Raw genomic sequence first — 18,056 nt, 5'->3', positions numbered from 1 at the left:
ACGCACATACGAAGCCTAACCTCCGCTACTCAATTTCCCCAGCCCAGCAGCGCTGCTAGAGGTTCTTTCCTTCTCCCCTATCGGGGTTCGTCTTCCACCAGTGCCGCAGCTCGCTTCGGCCGAACGCGCTCTTTACTTTTTTTTTTCGTCCCCTTCGTGAGGGGAGCAACCGCGGCCGAGCACTTCCCGTCCCTCCCTGGCAAAACCAATTGAGAGCCGCCGCCGCTGCCACGCCGCAGCAGTTGCTCCCTTCCCTTTTTTTTTTCCACGCGAGAAGGAATGGAAAAGTGAGCGCCGCTCCCTGCTGCGTCTCATCCGCCTCTTTCTCACTTGACGAAGAGCCTTCTCGAACCCCCCCCCCCCCCCTTTTTTTTTGCGCCATTTGTATTTTCTTGTCCCAGTCGTCTTTGATACTTGCTGTTATCGGCCTGCACGCTTGTCCTGCTGTTCGCAGCCCCCCACGTCCCGTCTTCTCCCTCCTTTCTATCCTGGGTTCCCTCTTTCCCTTATTCGTTCCCGAGTACGCCACCCGCATCCTATGAGGCAAGCCAAAGCGAAGGAAGCGAGCCCCTCCCACCTCCCTGCAGTCTGTCTTGCTTTTCGCTTTTCGAGTTGCGAGACTGGAGGCGATGGCGCGGGGGGCAGAATATCCTTAGATCTTCGTTGGCGTGACCGTTTTTACTTTTCGGGGCGCAAGCTGCTAGCCGGGGGAGACAGGGAGCGAGGAAGCAAGGTCTAATTTACGTTGCCAAGGGCAACCGGCAGCTCAGGCAGACCCCGGCCACTGTCGACTCTCTCTTATACAGGCGGCTTAGCCTTGTACAAGTTTGGAATGGAGTCTCATTTCGCTTCTCTTTTTCATTGGTGCCAATGAGAAGAGCTGCATGCGGGCCGAAGATGCAGTTGCGCTGTAATTGTTGCGCGATTCTCGGTGCCTTGTTGCTTCAAGCAAGGCGGCAACACTATTCAAATTAAGTTCGGTAGTGGAGGAGAAGAATAAATGAAAGGCCTGGAGGTCAACCAGGAGTGAGCCCTGTTTGCTACCCTGCACTGAGGGGAAAGAAAAAGCTTTCGGGTGGGCTGATTAGTAATTCGTTGTCGCTCAGTACGTGCGCTGCTCTCGAGACCGAGGTCAAGGGAAAAGTATCACTGTTTGCACTAAAATAGTAAATCACTAGCAAAATAGTAACACTATTTCCGTGTGAATGTTGTCATTCATTCTCTTGACTTCTTTATTTGTTTTTTTCCAAGCAGAGAATGTAAGCATCGACTGTATTCACCGCTACTTCGGAGTCACGTTTACTCTGTTATACGGTTGGTGATTTTACGGCGCCTTAGAAATCGACATTGTTTTCCCTACTCACAGCGCTCGTAAAGCAAAACTCAAGTTATCACTGCTGCTGCTAAGGAACTTTTAACACGCGAGGTAATTACATTAGTGGAAAACTTTGCTTTACTTAAGTATTAGTATCTGTCCGTTACCGCCATAACGTTGCCCAATACCAGAGTTCATAGCATATAGACCTGAACAGAATTACCCATGTGAGTAAAGCGTATAACGATGTGCTAATGTGCAGCCAGGCGATACCCGTCACAGGGCAACTGGGCCACAGGACAGATAAGATAGTTATCACGATCTAAGTGAGATAGATTCTCTCAGTGCATAATTAACGGTGTTTAGACAACAAACCATGGTCAGCTATAGTGATCACTATCAAAGACATAGTGCGGAACGGCGCGCACTCAGTGCAATAAATGGGATTTGAGCGCCCTTTTATTCTCTTTAGAGGTACGTTTTTTGACAGTGAGCAAGGGGGTACGCAATAACGTAAGCGTCTCTATCCTTGTTAAGTATTACGAGCAAATTTCATTCATTTGAATGCATTGTTTACCGAAAGCATTCTCTTTTATAAATTATTTTTTTAGGGCTTCACGCCAGTAAGTCAGAGGTCCGTGGAACCCGCTGTTTCCCCCCACACTACTGCCATTTACGTTCATGTGCAGTTCTTACGAAGACTTCCAAAATAATGCCACTTTCAAACATTTTCAGCATTCTCTTGAGTATTTCTTTTGCTGCGCCTACTATAGGCGATGAATGATCGTGCCTGTTTTTTTCCGCGACAGGTTATCCGAACAGAGGAATTTCTCTCTCCCACACGTGAACCGCGACCCCCGAACAGAAAACGCGCCGTGCCTATTGGACGACGGGTGCAGTCAACACGGCGGAGAAGGTGCCCCAAGACGCGTCTCTCCTAAACGTCTGGAGTGATACCGGACGTGTATACGACGTTTGTCGTCGCCTCACTCTGACAGCAGCGCGCGGACTAGCCTCAGACGGCCTGCCTTTTCTCGGTTGCGCTTGAGCGGCATCGATCAACGTCTACACGGCTCCGCCTGTCAGACGCCCGGAAATTTATTTTTCCCGCGAAGTCAGCTTTCACTCGATGACGAACACGACGCCATTCTAGAGCATGAAAAGCACATGCCGACCGGTGCTAAAAGACATTCTCTAACGGCTTGACAGCGACTTCTGACAGAAATGTTGTGCGGGCTCAAGACTTCAGAACCCTCTTTACCGCCCTCCCCCTCCTTTTTGATGTATTTGCTTGAGGTTAGGCTTAAGATGGCGCCGCAGATAAAGGCTAAATTGTTCACTACAAAAATTTCCTATTTCTCTTTTTTTTTCCAAGTACAGATTTATTTGTCTACCCTCCCGGATGGCTGCTGCTGTCTGCTGTTTGGTCGGTTAGGGTATCAGTATATATATATATATATATATACGAAGGTTATATGCGCGCCGAACGAAAGTACCAGAGAACGGGCTTATACTTCTCTTGTCTGCTGGCTGACAAAGTAGTGCAAGTAAACGCACCTCCGTTCTGCGTAACAAAAAAAAAAAAAAAAACATAAATTGTTGCATGAAACCTGGACGTATAATGTAGACTCACTGGTATCTCTAAAGCACACGGACCCGTTCAAAGAATAGCACATTATGTTTACAGACACTTTGGTTTAATTGATTGACTTCGATTTAGCCATGCGGTATGAGCTACTGGGTGTGCGCCTATTCTTGGCCAATCTTTAAAAAATGGGTATGTACCACGATGACACAAGACAACAGAAAAATTGCATTAGAGACAATTGCATGAGACTTGTAAGTAAAGAAATACATGTAATTAATTACTTGCAGTATAAAACATGTTTTGGGTCATTTTTCAATTTATCGATTACATTCCTTACTCGGCAACGCTCACTGTAATTCAATTATATTTTCACTAACCAATTACACGTAATTAGTTACATTATTGGTCAGACAAGCTGCAATATGTGACGCAAACTTGATAAGCTCAATTTGGCGGGAACTACAGTAGAACACCTGAGATCGTGCCCCGCAGCAGCCTCGAGATGTGTCTGTTCTGACGAGTAAATCCGGGTGCTCAATATTTGTTTCCTCGTGTTTACGCTTTTCAACATGTTGACCGACGAATTAAACCGGTGCTTGTATGTCTCGATAGCGAAGGCCACTATTAGGACGTTATTGCCAGGACGATTTTTACAGCTTTTCATTGGCCGAACGGGGAGGGTCGTCTTCAAGACTCAGCAAGAATGAAGCGTTGCCCGTCACAGAGGAAGCAGATGCTGAGTAACGACAATCTTGTGCGCAAGGTGTCCGTACTTTACAACACTGCCCTGCAGATTCCCAGCCAGCACATGCAGCGAGTTTTCAGTGCCGCTGCCGATGGCTTCACGACAAAAAGGAGTGAAGACGACAGATGACAACGTTTAAAAGCAATTGTTGGTAAATGTAAGCAGTGTATGAAGCGCTGCAGAAGACGCACTGAGTGTGCCAGGCGAGTTCGTTCTGTTTACGTATCTGTGCAATGTTATTAAAATGTCGGAGGAAAGTAATGTAGAAGCAACGGATTACTTTTGACTAATTCCCGAGTAACTTTCGTGGAGCAGTAATTGGTAACTGTAATGAATTATAATTTTTAAATGAGGTTTCTGTAATTGTAATCGGTTATATTGTATTTTCATAACGTGTAAAGACTGGTTACAATAAAGTTCACTTTCGCGGTGGACTAACATGAGCATTGAATGGGATTACAGGTTGCATAGGAATAAATTAAAAGAAATCGTATTCATCAGCGTTAATTGTAAAGCAATTAATTACCTGCTTTACTACAGCTTTGCCTCATATATTCTAACATGTGCATTGGATCTGCATATATTTTTTCCTTCTTAAATTGAAATTTTTGTCAGCGTTATATATTTTATTCTTCTATTCCGAAAACTGCACTACAATACATTAACACCGTATGCACTTACTTTCATGTTGTATATCCTCTAAATTGGACACACTAATACACACTTTTATTGGCCTTTCTGGCTGTTCGGAAACAAAATTATTAACGAAAACTTAGTTGTATACTTAGGTGTACATATATTCCTTAGAACGTATACTTGGTTGTCGTATGAGGAAACATCAGAAGAGCATCATTTCACTTTGTGAAGACATGGGCAGTATTATACCGGAAAGCGAAGTCGCTAATGTCCTAAACATGACATTCTCTTCGGTCTGTACTGATGAATCCACTGACAATATGCCCGACATCTTACCATACACTGATGCCCATATGAATAGCATTGCGTTTGACCCACCTGGCATTGTTAAAATAATTTATTCACTAAAATATTCATCGTCAACCGGAATTGATGGAATCAATGCTAAGGTACTAAAAACACTAAGCATCATTCCAGTATCATTCTTTCCAAAATTTTCCAGCATCTCTTAATACGGGTACTATACCGGTTGACTGGCGCGTTGGCAAGGTAATCCCAGTTTTCAAAAAAAGGTACTAAGTCTTCTCCCAAGAACTATCGCCCTATTTCAATCACAAGCGTCTGCTCCAAATTAATAGAACATGTCATTTCTCATAGTGTAGAGAAATTTCTATCGTCCATCAACTTTTTTCATCCTAACCAACACGGTTTCCATAAGGGCCATTCCTGCGAGACACAGCTCGACACTATTCTTGCACGACATTCAATCATCGCTTGATAGTAACGTACCTGTCCATGCATTTGGCCTTGATTTCGAAAAAGCGTTCGATAAAGTACCTCATGCTCGTTTACTACTCAATCTGTCACGATTAAATCTGCACCAATCAGTTCTTAATTGGATTCACGCATTTTTAACAGACCGTCATCAGTTCGTCTATGCTAATACATGTTCATCATCGTTTACGCAATTCTCATCCGGTGTCCCGCAGGGCACGGTCCTCAGGCCACTTCTGTTTTTAATATATATTAACGACTTACCCCTTCGTGTGTCATCGAAAATGCGCCTCTTCGCCGATGATTGTATTCTGTACCGCCCTATAACAAACTCTTCCGATATCTCTATCCTCCAGAACGATCTTCATCATATAGAAGAGTGGTGTAAAGTTTGGTTGATGTCTCTCAACGTTAATAAAACTATACTAATTTCATTTCACCGTCGTCGCAACTTTTCAACTCCTGAATACACCATTAACAACTCTCCTATAAGTCTCAGCTGCTCGTTCAAATACCTCGGGGTTCATATCTCCCACGACTTAACATGGGCCAATCATGTTAATCAAATTAATAATTCTGCAAACCGTGTCTTGGGCTACATCCGTCGCAATCTCTCCCTTGAACCTTCCTCTGCTAAGCTCTTAGCACTAAACACACTCGTCCGTCCAAAACTTGAGTATGCAAGTGCAATGTATGACCCTTTCCAATTGAACCTAATTAAGACAGTCGAAGCAGTCCAGAACCAAGCTACTAGATTCATCTTGAGTGATTATTCATACAACTCTAGTATCACAGCACTGAAATCACAACTTGGTCTACCCGCCCTGGCTCCTTGCCGCAGAAATTCGCTACTAAATTTTTATTACAAGTTGTTTCACTGTTTTCCGCCTAAAAATGAGCTCATCGTTCCCGTCCACCGCCATGTCACGCAACACCCATCCAAACGCCGTCATCCCTCCACGTGCCCACACCACAACATTTCATCAATCGTTCTTTATTCGTACTGCGCGTGACTGGAATCGCCTTCCCGGCCGTATCGCTACGATCACCGACCCTGCAGAATTCAAATACGCCGTTGAAGAAATCACACGCATCGACGCTAACCCATAGGATTATCGTGTACACTGCTGCGTATCATTATTACTTTATTTCTACCTGCCTTTTATTCTCTGACTGACTTGTATTCATTTGACCTGTATTCACCAATTTTTACTGTAATGTTGTATCCCCTGTACCAACCCATCATGTAATGTCCCTCACGGGACCCTTGAGGTATAAGAAATAAAATAAATAAAACATTGTCTTATGGGTGGGCATGCTTATCAACTAACAATAACTGTAAAGTGATAATGAAAGATCAAAGCACTTCTAGGCCTTTCGATCTGTTTTTTTTTTGCAAACAGCTTATAAACAATGGTGTTCGAAAACCGGAAATTTTAATCACCTGTGGTGTATGAGCTGGGGAATATTTGCGAAACAGGATCAGATATTATCCGACATAAGTAGGGGTTGTTAGGTTCATTTCGGTTCGGATGCAGTTTCGACCTACAGTTTCGACCCCCCTGATTTCATGGTACATTTTGGAGATTTGACAAACGAGGGCGTTTGGGTAACAGTGCAATCAAAATGTTTAATGAGCGTAACGACTGGTAAATTCTGACGTTTGTCGGCACAGGGTCGCACCTTCTATATGGCGTCATGCAACATTAGGTTAGTTATTTAAAATACTCCAGGAAATGCGTTTTACTAGAATTGTTTCCGTGTAGCTTTTGTTACGTGAGGACACCTGGATGCAGTACTTAGCGATATGATGTAGGAACCACAAAAATAATATAGGAAACAATCTTGGATGGCGGCCCGCTTCACGTCTCCTGATACAGTGAATCACGGTATCTGGGTGCTGAAATATTGGAACCCTTTTATGGCAAAATGCTCCATGAAAAAAAAAACATTTTTCCACAATTTAAATTATACTCATTATTATTATTATTATTATTATTATTATTATTATTATTATTATTATTGTTATTATTATTATTATTAATTTTATTGCATAACATTCCAACAAAGCGTCATGCTTCTTTTCGTATTGACTCTTTAGAAAGTACAGATCGTGATTATGCTTTGCAGCAGAGCACTGCTATTGCGCAGTGAAGCCGTGTTTTATGGTGAGTTTGTTTTTTAAGCAATCGCAAAGTCATACGATATCCAAGTCGATATCAGACGATCATTTTTATATAATACTCGTATTTTATTAAATTCGAAAATATTACTATTCGAACATCCCTACTGAAATTTTACGAACAGAAAATACCCAACAAATAAATGGTCGCCGCCTGAATGCATGACGCTTTACTGCACAGCTATGTTGTTGCGCTGTGAAGCCCTCTTTTTATGATGAGTTAGTTTTTTAGGCAATAAGGAATCAAAGAAACGCGTCAGAAATAGAATACAAAAATTGAAGGTTTAAATTCATACCTTTATAGCTTTGTACTGATGTGAAACACACTCAAATTGAAAATAATTATATGGTTTTACTGATTGTAGATGGAGTACTTACTGTCAGTGTTTCCTCAAATATATTGGGCGAGTTTTGATTTGTTCGATATGTGACGCAAATAACCATATAAGATATATAACCATATAGTATATAACCATATAAGATATAAAAATTACCATATAAGATACACAATAAACTAAGCTGCAGGCTTGCAGAAATATAAAATGCGACCAGACAGACAACCATATATATACAGGATGTCTCAACTATCACGCACCAATATTTAAAAATATGCAAATTCCACGTAGCTGGACGGAACCAAGGTAATGTCGTTTGCAATCGCTTGGAGGTACTCAGATTATTTTTTTGCAATCCGCCTAATGACATAATTAGTCCTAATTATTTAATAAACTCGTCAAATATTAAAATTATAACATTGTTGTAGCGCTTGGTGTGTGTGTCCCTTCTTCGTCCTTGCGTTTCGTCAAGTTAGCTAGCGCTAATTAAAACCACGCTTAGTGTTAACCGACTAGCGCAATTTATCGTTCTATTAAGCTTTTCAGGTATTCGATTATTTACAAACGTACTGCCTATCTTCGTTTCCCTTCAGACTTATGAATGTGGTGTCTTAATCTGAGAATATGCAATCGATTGTTGCCACCGTTTCAATGGCAGTGAGGCTTTCCCGATTTCTTTATTATAATAATTCATACGACCGGTACACTTGCGACCCCTCATACAACTTTATATATATATATATATATATATATATATATATATATATATATATATATATATATATATATAAGCTTCTGCAATATGTAACCTTGCTTGAGGTGTATGTCACTCACGTATCGTAAGTTGTTCATATTTTCGACAGGCTGTCAGGTAAATAACACATTCATTTATTATGACGGTTCCTACTTGCACGCAAAATACCTTTTAACGATGCCGTCCAAATATTGCTGGATTTTATTTGCTTTCATTTCTGTTTTTGAAGCATTGAAATGCCCGTGCAATGTTTACGAAGACGTTGCCAAAAGTATTTGATATAATTCCACCCCGTAGGTGCGGCTGACGGTGTGCTTGAGTTTGTTTCTTCATTATGACTCCTTACATCAGTGTCAATATGCGTCGTTGATACTGGCCAAACGAAACTTCTGTTCTATAGCTGTTATTTGTTATCATGAGATTCCCGCCTAAAATAAATATTGCTATATATTGAAAAGAGATAAAGCAAACAACACAGACAGTTCCTTCAAATAAATTGAGTCTATTTTAACTATAGGTATGCACGAGTACGCAGTAATGCTGAAGAATAGACCAATATTCAGACATAACCCAAGGACTCACTCGGCATTGTGTGAAGTCGATGCAAACGGGAACAGGCAAACGCAAGCGATTGCGTTTGCCTGTTCTTCTTTGTACATTTTACACACACTATTGTTTCCTTGTGAGGTGCCATAACGAGGCGCCATAACTGACAAACACTTGTGAAATGAGTGGCTCATACGAGAGCAGTCATGACAGCAAAAGAGAAATCTCAAGTGACGATTAATTTTTTAAATTTTGCGCTGAATACATTACAAACAAGAATGGGAGTGATCGTGACGACTCAATAAGTAGACGTCTCCACTATAGAGACAGAGAAAACGCAATGACAGCTAAAGTATACTTGCCGTGCTGAAGAAGGTAATTGGCAGAAATAAGTGTCACAAAGATGGTTATAAGTAGGCGCACATTATGTTACAGGTACTGCATGCTCGACACAGGATAGAGGGCAAGTTTTTTCTAATAAATAACGCTAACGCAAAGTTCATCAACTAGCTTCCTTAATGGTCACTGACTAGTTTCGCGAATACGAAACTGGTGGGTGAAAGACAGAAACATTGCAAGTGCGTTACCATGTGGATTGTTGCAAGTGGGCCCTTGATTGCTTTACATGTTTCCAGCCAGCTCGTAACATTTACTTCTCGTTTTTTTATACAATATCGTCATGGCGAACGATAAACTTTTATGAAGTGCTTTGATGGCAGAAGCGTACCCTAGCAAACGCGCTTGGTTGCTTTGATGTGTTCATTTCTAGGATGCGGTCCTCATCTTTAGTAAGCTACTACTAAATTTCCGTCTACCTTATATGCAACTACTGATTCTTACTAAATATTCTACTAAAATTATACTAATAATCAGGTGTGAAACTCGTAGAGCTTTTTGTTTCTGAGTGCACTTTTGCATTGATTGGCAGCCTTCACTAATAATACGTCCAGCATCCGGACTAGCTGTAAATTGCTCTTATACGAATAATTCTACATTAAAGTACTTTTTGCATATACTGGCCCATATATCAAGTCCCGGATCAGGACGAATTTTTCTTTAACTGTGATGCCTTCTTTCCGACGAAACCCGTACAGAGGGTTTCGTGCTACAATTCAGGTGGATGACAATTGTTTGCTTTCAGAATGCATGATACATGCATCAAGTTTACATTTTATGATTTTCTGAAGCCGCACATCGGGTTCTATAAAGCAAGCTATCTAATGTTCTTTTATTCTCTCGTTCCTTTTACAAATGCGTTATCTCCTTCTATGAGACATCTACATTGCTTTATGAAACGTTGTAGGAACTCGAGGATATAATGCATTGACTCTATAATGCCTTGCTAACCAGCGTAATATTGAGTGTAATGTCCTTATCACGTTCAATATTTTCTGTCTGTTGTCTGAAAATATTAATTGCGAGTACTTTGTAATTTCCACGTTTTACTGAAAATTAGCGTATACGACTTGCGTGGTGTGTTCTCTCGGCGTTATGTCAAGCAAGAATTTCACGAGAATAATCGTTGATGACGCGCTGTGTATGTGACAATAACCTCCGACGTAAGCACGGCACCTGACGAGGCGTATATCTTCAAAGCAGAACTCATGCAGGACGGAATAACATCTGTGAGAAAACATGGGTGAATGGTTTTGAAGCGCAAGAGCTGACGCACCAAAAAGGATGACGGAACAAAAGCAGTAGACAGGACAGCGTTTCAAAGTTCGAAGAGGTTCTGCGATGAACATCAATCAACTAACCCGAATTGATGTTTTCTGAGCGAAAAGTACATTAAGGTTTAATCAAAATTTCCGTGATAAAAATTGAATCGGACCGAACTCTACTAAATCTAGCATAATATAATTCCCAACTGTAGACGCACATCGGACGCGTGCTGCGTGCTACTTCAGCAAGGACAGATTCAGTTGCTGAACAAAAAGCGCACCGTATCCGAATATTAGCTTCAAGATTGCGCATAACAAACCACGATGTACCCGATATTAAAAGTATTAGCGGCATAGAAAAATAAAGAACGTTAATGTGCGATTGTGCCAAAATAAACCTAGAGCACGCGTTCTATACCCGGAGTGCATGTACATCTCCCGTGCTACGTGGAGAAAGCAAACGGCCAGTTTGTTCATTTCGCTCGTGTTCCACTGCACTGTTTGGCGCCATGCTATAAGTGTACGAGATGTGAAACGCCCCGTGGCCACCATCATTGCGTTTCAAAAGCCTATGCGTCAAATTGTGACGAGTCCGGATGAATCGGATCGACACGATTCATCTGGATCGAGACGTGCAGCTCTTTCGCACGAAAGTCTAAGACACTCCATCAATGCCGAATATCTACAACAAGCAGGCCTTCGATGTTTCAGGCAAACGTATACGTATCTTCAATTAATGCACCGTGATGGTGCTAAACTTTCTCACGCGAGCGACGTGAACATTTTTTGATCAAATAGAAACAAGTCATGTCCCATTCGTATTCACAAAAGCACAGCTGTTATTATTATTTTAGAGATTGAATACAGGAAAGAAATGAGCCATATTTTGTCAGGATTCACAGCCTGCTTTTCTCTCTCTCTCCGTGTTGTGTTCATAATACGCTTCCGTGATTTACATTAATATTACCCAAAGGTTTTATTCATTTCATTCGTTTCTATCGAGTGTCTACGGAACTGCGCTGCTGAGCCCGAGGTCGCGGGTTGGATTCCCGGCCACGGTGGCAGCATTCCGATGGGGTTGAACATCAAATAAGCTCGTGCGCATTAAAGAATGCCAGGTGGTCAAAAGTAATCCAGAGCCCTACACAACGACATCCCCCGTAACCCACTGTGTAATTGAGAAACTTTAAACCCCCAAATTAAGTAATAATAATAATTCATTCATTTTATATCATTCACACCATCGGGTGGCTGATATACCGGCGAAAGCGTGGCCGTGGCATCGTGCCAACCAGTGAGGAAGGGCCAAATGAATTGAAAATGAAACAAATAGTTCGATTCACCGTCAGAACTCATGGTAACAAACGGTATATGGTTGCTTGCTTTACGCAGATCAAAAATTGCGATTGACTCACATTCCTCACTTTTTAGTAATATTTTAAATATTCAACCTTCAAAATACTCCACTCTCCGACCCGATATTTTTGACGTTATGAATTAAAAAATATATTTAGGTGTAGAAACATGGGAAGGTAGGCTGCGTCAGAGCCGGCCATCCCGAAATTGCAAATTTGTTACTCAAGCAATAATAAAGAAAAGAAAGAAAACAAATATAAAAGAATATCAAAACACACGCGAACACAAGCGCACAGAGGTTGTCTCATCTATGGACATTAGCGCCGGAAGCATAGCCCAGTAAGTGTAGCATGGTAGCTCATTACACGTGCACAGGAGGGAGGAAATCCACACAAGTTTCTTCATATACACATAAGGACAACACCACCTGCGAGATCAGCTCGTTTAAAAAGTAAGTGGTCAAATGTTTATTTTTTCCAAGAACTATTAATGACTGGAACTCTTTATTGTGCCCAATTGATTCTGTCACGGATTGAAATGTATTACATTATTCTTCATGTGTATTTCAATGTTGTTGTGTCCACCCTTCTTGGGCATGTACGTTGTCCGCAGTACCTTACAAATGAAAAAAATAATAATAAACATAAATAAAAGAATACGGTCCCACTGAAAGCTCTGGGCGGAGAGGCAGTGCAACGCAAAATCACTTCCCACGAAGCACGAGCCAGGTTTAGCCTCTTTTTACTTTCAACAGCTCGACTTGAGCGGTAATAAAACTCACGCTGCCCGCTGAGCTTTCTGCCAGGCTGTCGTCCGCGAAGGATCTTCTTTCTCGACACGGCGTCTGGCGGTGCACTTGCGTTTCGCCAGCCATTCGTCAGTGTCGTCGTGGCCCTCCTTACCCCGGTGCTTCCGCCGGGGCTGGCTGGTGCTTTCCAATTGGCTGTTGAGGAAAGAGAACAATGATTGACGTATCCTCCAATGGGGCCGGCAGGTCGTTGCCGACAGCCCATTTACGTGACAGCGATACGCTTTCAAGGTCTCTGGCCAACCTTGGAACTAAAAGAAACAACCTCGGATATGATGCGGCAGGTTGGTTCAAGCACGATCATGCCGCGATGTGCGCGTTCCTAATTCGGCTTATCCGCCCGAATTCCAAGACGCTGTTGAGCGAGCGCACTGCCACGTAGCGGTGGTGGAGGTGTGCAAAGTTTTGTGTGTTTGTGTGTGGCGTTAATGGATCTCATGAACGACGGAACGCGAGTGATAGCGGTCTTAGGCCACCTAGGCATTGCAGGTAAGCAAATATGCACGAACGGTGACCTGCCTCAGGTAGCTGTTTCCTTGACATCATTGCCGATTCTTATTTCGGCACCAAAGTAGCACTTGTTTCATTAATCAGTTTCCATAACGCATTGAGGCATTGCCAGCATTGAAATATTAGACTATATGAACCTCAAAATGTTGAATTTTTGCGACATACTGAAATCGTACATAAACATGTGTGATAGCGACTGGCCCAATAAGCTTTTCATGTATTTTACAAATTTTGCTAAGCTGCCAAGGTGAGTTCTTGTGACTATTTCTTTTACACCTTGTGCTCTTTCTTTGTCAAACAAAAACCACTGCGTGATATGCAAACTATTATTGAATTTTTCTTTCTTTTTCAGCGATGACATCTCAGGATTACAACGGTACACCAGCCCACCTGACCACCTGCATGAAGCGGTAATTGGGAAAAGGTAAGAACAGTGTCATTCATTCATTCATGCCAGAACACTTTACCGAATATAGTGCAGCTGCTGGCTGCTTCATTATTACCTAAACATTATGCTAGCAGCCAACGCCCGTATGCTACTAGAGTAGCCGAAAACTAAAGAGGATGTAAATTTTATCAAGATGACAACTTTACATTAACTATGCGCTTTATTAACTATATGGAATTCTATATGTTTACATTTATGCAGACATGTACAGTCATTCACAACAATAAGATTATGTTACATGGTTTGATGCTTATGCAAGCTCGCGTCCTGTGTAGCAGTGGTCCTATGTCATCGACATTAATAGCGAGTGGAACTTGGATGAAACATATATGACCATAACATAAAATATCCCTATCCCTTAATAGAGATTTGGCGCCTTCTAAACATAACCACTGTATTTGAGCTAGGGAGCAATTTCTGAGCAGCATGCTAAACCGCGTCGTACTGACTTACGGTATTTTTGTAGACACCGTCCTTTCGTTGCGTTCTGTTTATGATTTCTTGACGTATCAGTACACGGAATAAGATTCAATACTAAGCTCAGCACTGCTTGCAACATTTGGCCCTGCCTACTTCAGACGTCAGAGTCTGAAACTGTCTAAGCAAGAGTGTCTAAAACTTCCTTTACAACAGGAAATGTGTACTTGCATAGGCCACAATTTGCCTCCGAATCAGCTTCAAATTTCAATAGCTAGAATACTGGCCAGTGTTCGTAACAACACATTTGTGCATTCACGCTGTTATTTCCATAGTGAGGCGGACGATGTGCCACTCGTCTGCTATTGTTTTCGCCATTTTTACAATGACACTTGGATGTGTGATGTCCTTAGCTGTCGCTCAAGCGCCTATTCCTTTGGCTTGCGCAAGTGTTGCAATATTCCTGTACAGACATATTGAAAGAACTTGTATCGCTTAACGCTGTCAATCTACCACAACACTTCAAAAAGCGCTAACAGTCTTGCTAAGTTAATGTCGTCAAACGTCTATTCTGATTGCAAGCACATTCGTTATGCGAACGTTTATGAGTATATCATCCTCAGCATCCGGCTTCTAGCCGAAGGACATACTATAAAACCTTGTGAGCCACAGTGCATTTCTGGGTCGCAATCCCTGACCGCCATATGGCGTCCAATTGTGCAGTGCACCATCGTGGAAATCTGGTTTTTTCAAATGGTTGTCGAAAAGGGGGTGTTTCCCCTGGCTTTTCGGCACGCATGTATATGCTGGAACGTATCACTAAACTTAAAGGCCAATCACTCAGACAAGTCATACATAAGTGGATGTCACTGGTTAGCACAGAAGAATAAAATAAAATGAAACATTTCTTGGAGGAATCTCTGAATCAGAACTGATAAAATTTGGGGAATTAATGTCTTTTTGTCTCTTACTGAATACAGAACGTAACAAAGACAGTAATTCCCAGATTTAGAAGTTTTTCAAAGTATGTGAGAGTGCAAAGTGGCGCTCTTGTTTCCTTTAAAATGGAGCGGATACTAATTTTGCAAGTTTGTAATTTGTGATGTTATTCTTACTTTCCTCCATAAAGGTCATTCCAAAATGTTGTGACACTTAGGCACAAATTCCCTGCTTATCAACTAAATAGCGTATTCTGTCGTATACGCAATGAACTATCTGAGCAACCCATTTAAGACTTCAGTGTCTATACTTCGGGTCTTGTATAGTTATCCGAGGTAATTGCAATTCATATGAGCGCTTGTCTTCCCCATTTTATTCCATTCCCACACCGTACACCACAACTTCGTTTCAACAGTGCTTCTCTATAAAATTGTTGCAGTTCTGCAGTTATTTATGTCTGGTGCATTAAAAATGTACTATAGGTCTCCGTTACCGATACTGAAACATACAGTTCTGTGCCTAAATGCTGACCTGTAGTGACAATAATCTATCGTCGAGCTAAAATTTTCACTGCTGCAAGAAATCTAATGTATATTTGGTTCTATATAAAATGCGAAAAATGTATTTTTCGTTCACATATGATCTTTCATTCACATCTACGTTAGATATGACTGTAAACCGCAAGAATGTCCTCCATAGCTAAACATTATAGTGTAGCCATCCAAGAACGACATTCCAGGATTTACCACACACCGCATCCCCTTACGGAAGTGAATTAGGCGTGCATATATCAGACATTTCGGGACAAACAACGCGATTTTGCATTAGGCGTTGTTTAGCCGCGGCATCTTACCTTTTCAATACTTTGTTTTTAGACAAACGTTAAGTTTCCTGAAACCGACTTAGGCATGTTGTTTTTCTGCGGCAGAAGAGTGATTGGCAATTTCTCGGCACAACATTCAGGCTTCTTTCCGGCCATGGCCACCCGCACTATAGGCAGTTTAGCAATTTACTTGTTGAGCAATTGTGGCATGTCAGTGGCGTTACTGACAACGTGTCGGACCACCGGACTGATAAGTGGCTTCTGTGATGCATAACTTATCATTATCCTATACTTTTCCTCGGTTCACGGCTTGTCGAACATGGAAGACAAAAAGTTGGGCTTGGGGCAAACATTTTATTTCGTTATTGCCTCAACTGCATCAAAATGTTCTGCCATAATCCAGAACAATGCCTGATTCTACCAAAGTTTCGGGCAGATAGAACTGCTCCTGAATATTCTAATCACATGCACGGTCAACTTCTCTGTTCGCTGTGGCCGGGAACCGGACCGTTGTTCCCTTATTCAAATGAGGCCGCGCTACGGGCTTCCCCTCCTGGTGCTTCTCAATTTGCGAGAGAGGATGCCGCGTCGTGTGTACGTGGCAACTGCATGGGGACGAATGCAGAGCAGGAGACGGGAAGGGGGAGGGGAGGCATCCCCGTGGGATCGGCCCTAATGAAAACCGATGGGAGCAGACCGGACCGCCTTTTCCTGTCTTACGTAAGCGCGAGATCAAGGGTGTCGCTGGGTCGGAGGGTTTCCCGGGTAGGAAGAGCTAGGGGAGGAGGAGGGGGGAGATGCACCGCCTCTTCACGAAGCTTCTTCTCTAGGATGGAGCCCACGACTCTGATCTCACGCGCGCTCACTTATTCGGGCTTCCCTTCCACGGCGAAGATCTGCTCCATCCATTTTTGCCTCACACTGCCCTGCTAAGAGCGAACTGATACATGGCGGGGCAGAACGCGGGAATGCACATTTTGATCGGCCAGAGGCAGTCTCGGAATAATGAATTACAACAGCTTAGTATGCTCCTTCTTAAGTATTATTTTTTTATTTGCTTATCATTGCTGGATTACAACCCACCTTTTATTTGCTTATCATTGCTGGATTACAACCCACCTTTCTTTATCTCAGAATGTGAGTGGAAATGCAGCGCTTGGAAAACCTTATTGTGGTTTTGTGTTATTAAACATCTTGCAGTGCTGATGCACAAATTGGGGACAGCGTGACCATAAAGGCAATGTGCCTGTTTGTCACCATGCATGCGTGCGTTCGCGGTGTGATAATTAAAAAAGAAAGTATTAACTAACCACGAGCCAACAATTGTTTCTCTTGAAGTGCAGTCGTATTCGGTAGTTAGGCTTGACAATTGGGAAATGAACAAGTATACGGCCAACAATATTACATCGTGTACATTTCCGCGTCTTTATTATTGCTTAAATTGGTGAACGTCAGCTTAAGCGTCATTTTTTAGTGCTTCTTGGGGGATCAGTACGTGTCTTGGCTTGATTGTCGTGCATGGGGAAACAGAGGAAAGAGACGCTTGCTCCATTCCTGTTGATCCATCCCTTGAAGTATACCTCAGAGCTTGTCCAACCTGGCGTGTTCACCTCCAAGCATGTGCGGCATTGTTGGTGCTTTCACGGTGGCATGGTCTGGTCGAGGCCCTTGGAGTCCTGAGAGTAAAAAAAAAAGAAACCTTAATGTAGCATTCCATGAAAATTAATTATGCCTTGACACATCCAAACCATGCATAAATGTCTCTTGAAATTATCCAAGGAATCTATGCGATCGGACGTACACATTTTGTATTTCGTTCGATGAATAATTCAATAATTTACGTGAGTATTATAATAGAACGATACTGCTGCAACCAACAAATATTACAACGGCACAGTTCTACCAATAGTTTGCCGAGGATAGAAGAACGTTGAATATTTAGTTTTGTGAGGTAGCGCGTCTGCATGGGGTCTCTACTGGCAATATATATATGGTAGGTGAAAGAAAAAAAAAAGGGAAGAAAAGCCAGCAAACTGACAACTCCAAGAAAATCACAAACTATGGGTACTGGAGAACCTCTCTCAACTTATTAAAGAACAAAGACAAAAGACACGCTTTCGGCCTGCGTTTCGTGCACTCTGACACCGCTGTTCTCACTTTAAACAGAAGACCTCCCCTCCGGGAGGCGTCGAGTGGATGCGCGCCGCATAGTACGTGCG

At 42.2% G+C, this 18,056-nt stretch overlaps 1 long non-coding RNA gene across 1 annotated transcript in view; it reads left to right on the top strand.

Annotated features, from left to right (window-relative positions):
* Positions 1 to 18,056, top strand: part of LOC125946255 (uncharacterized) — a 171,330-nt gene that overhangs the window by 48,409 nt on the left and 104,865 nt on the right. Inside the window, exon 2 of the long non-coding RNA XR_007467501.1 lies at positions 13,563 to 13,634. This is a non-coding gene — a long non-coding RNA (uncharacterized LOC125946255). The remainder of the gene's footprint in view (positions 1 to 13,562; positions 13,635 to 18,056) is intronic.

The sequence above is a fragment of the Dermacentor silvarum genome, chromosome 6 (genome assembly GCF_013339745.2).
Source record: "Dermacentor silvarum isolate Dsil-2018 chromosome 6, BIME_Dsil_1.4, whole genome shotgun sequence".
In the NCBI taxonomy this organism is placed as follows: domain Eukaryota; kingdom Metazoa; phylum Arthropoda; class Arachnida; order Ixodida; family Ixodidae; genus Dermacentor; species Dermacentor silvarum.
The sequence above is the reverse complement of the archived record's forward strand: the minus strand, read 5'-3'. Positions and strand labels throughout refer to the sequence as shown.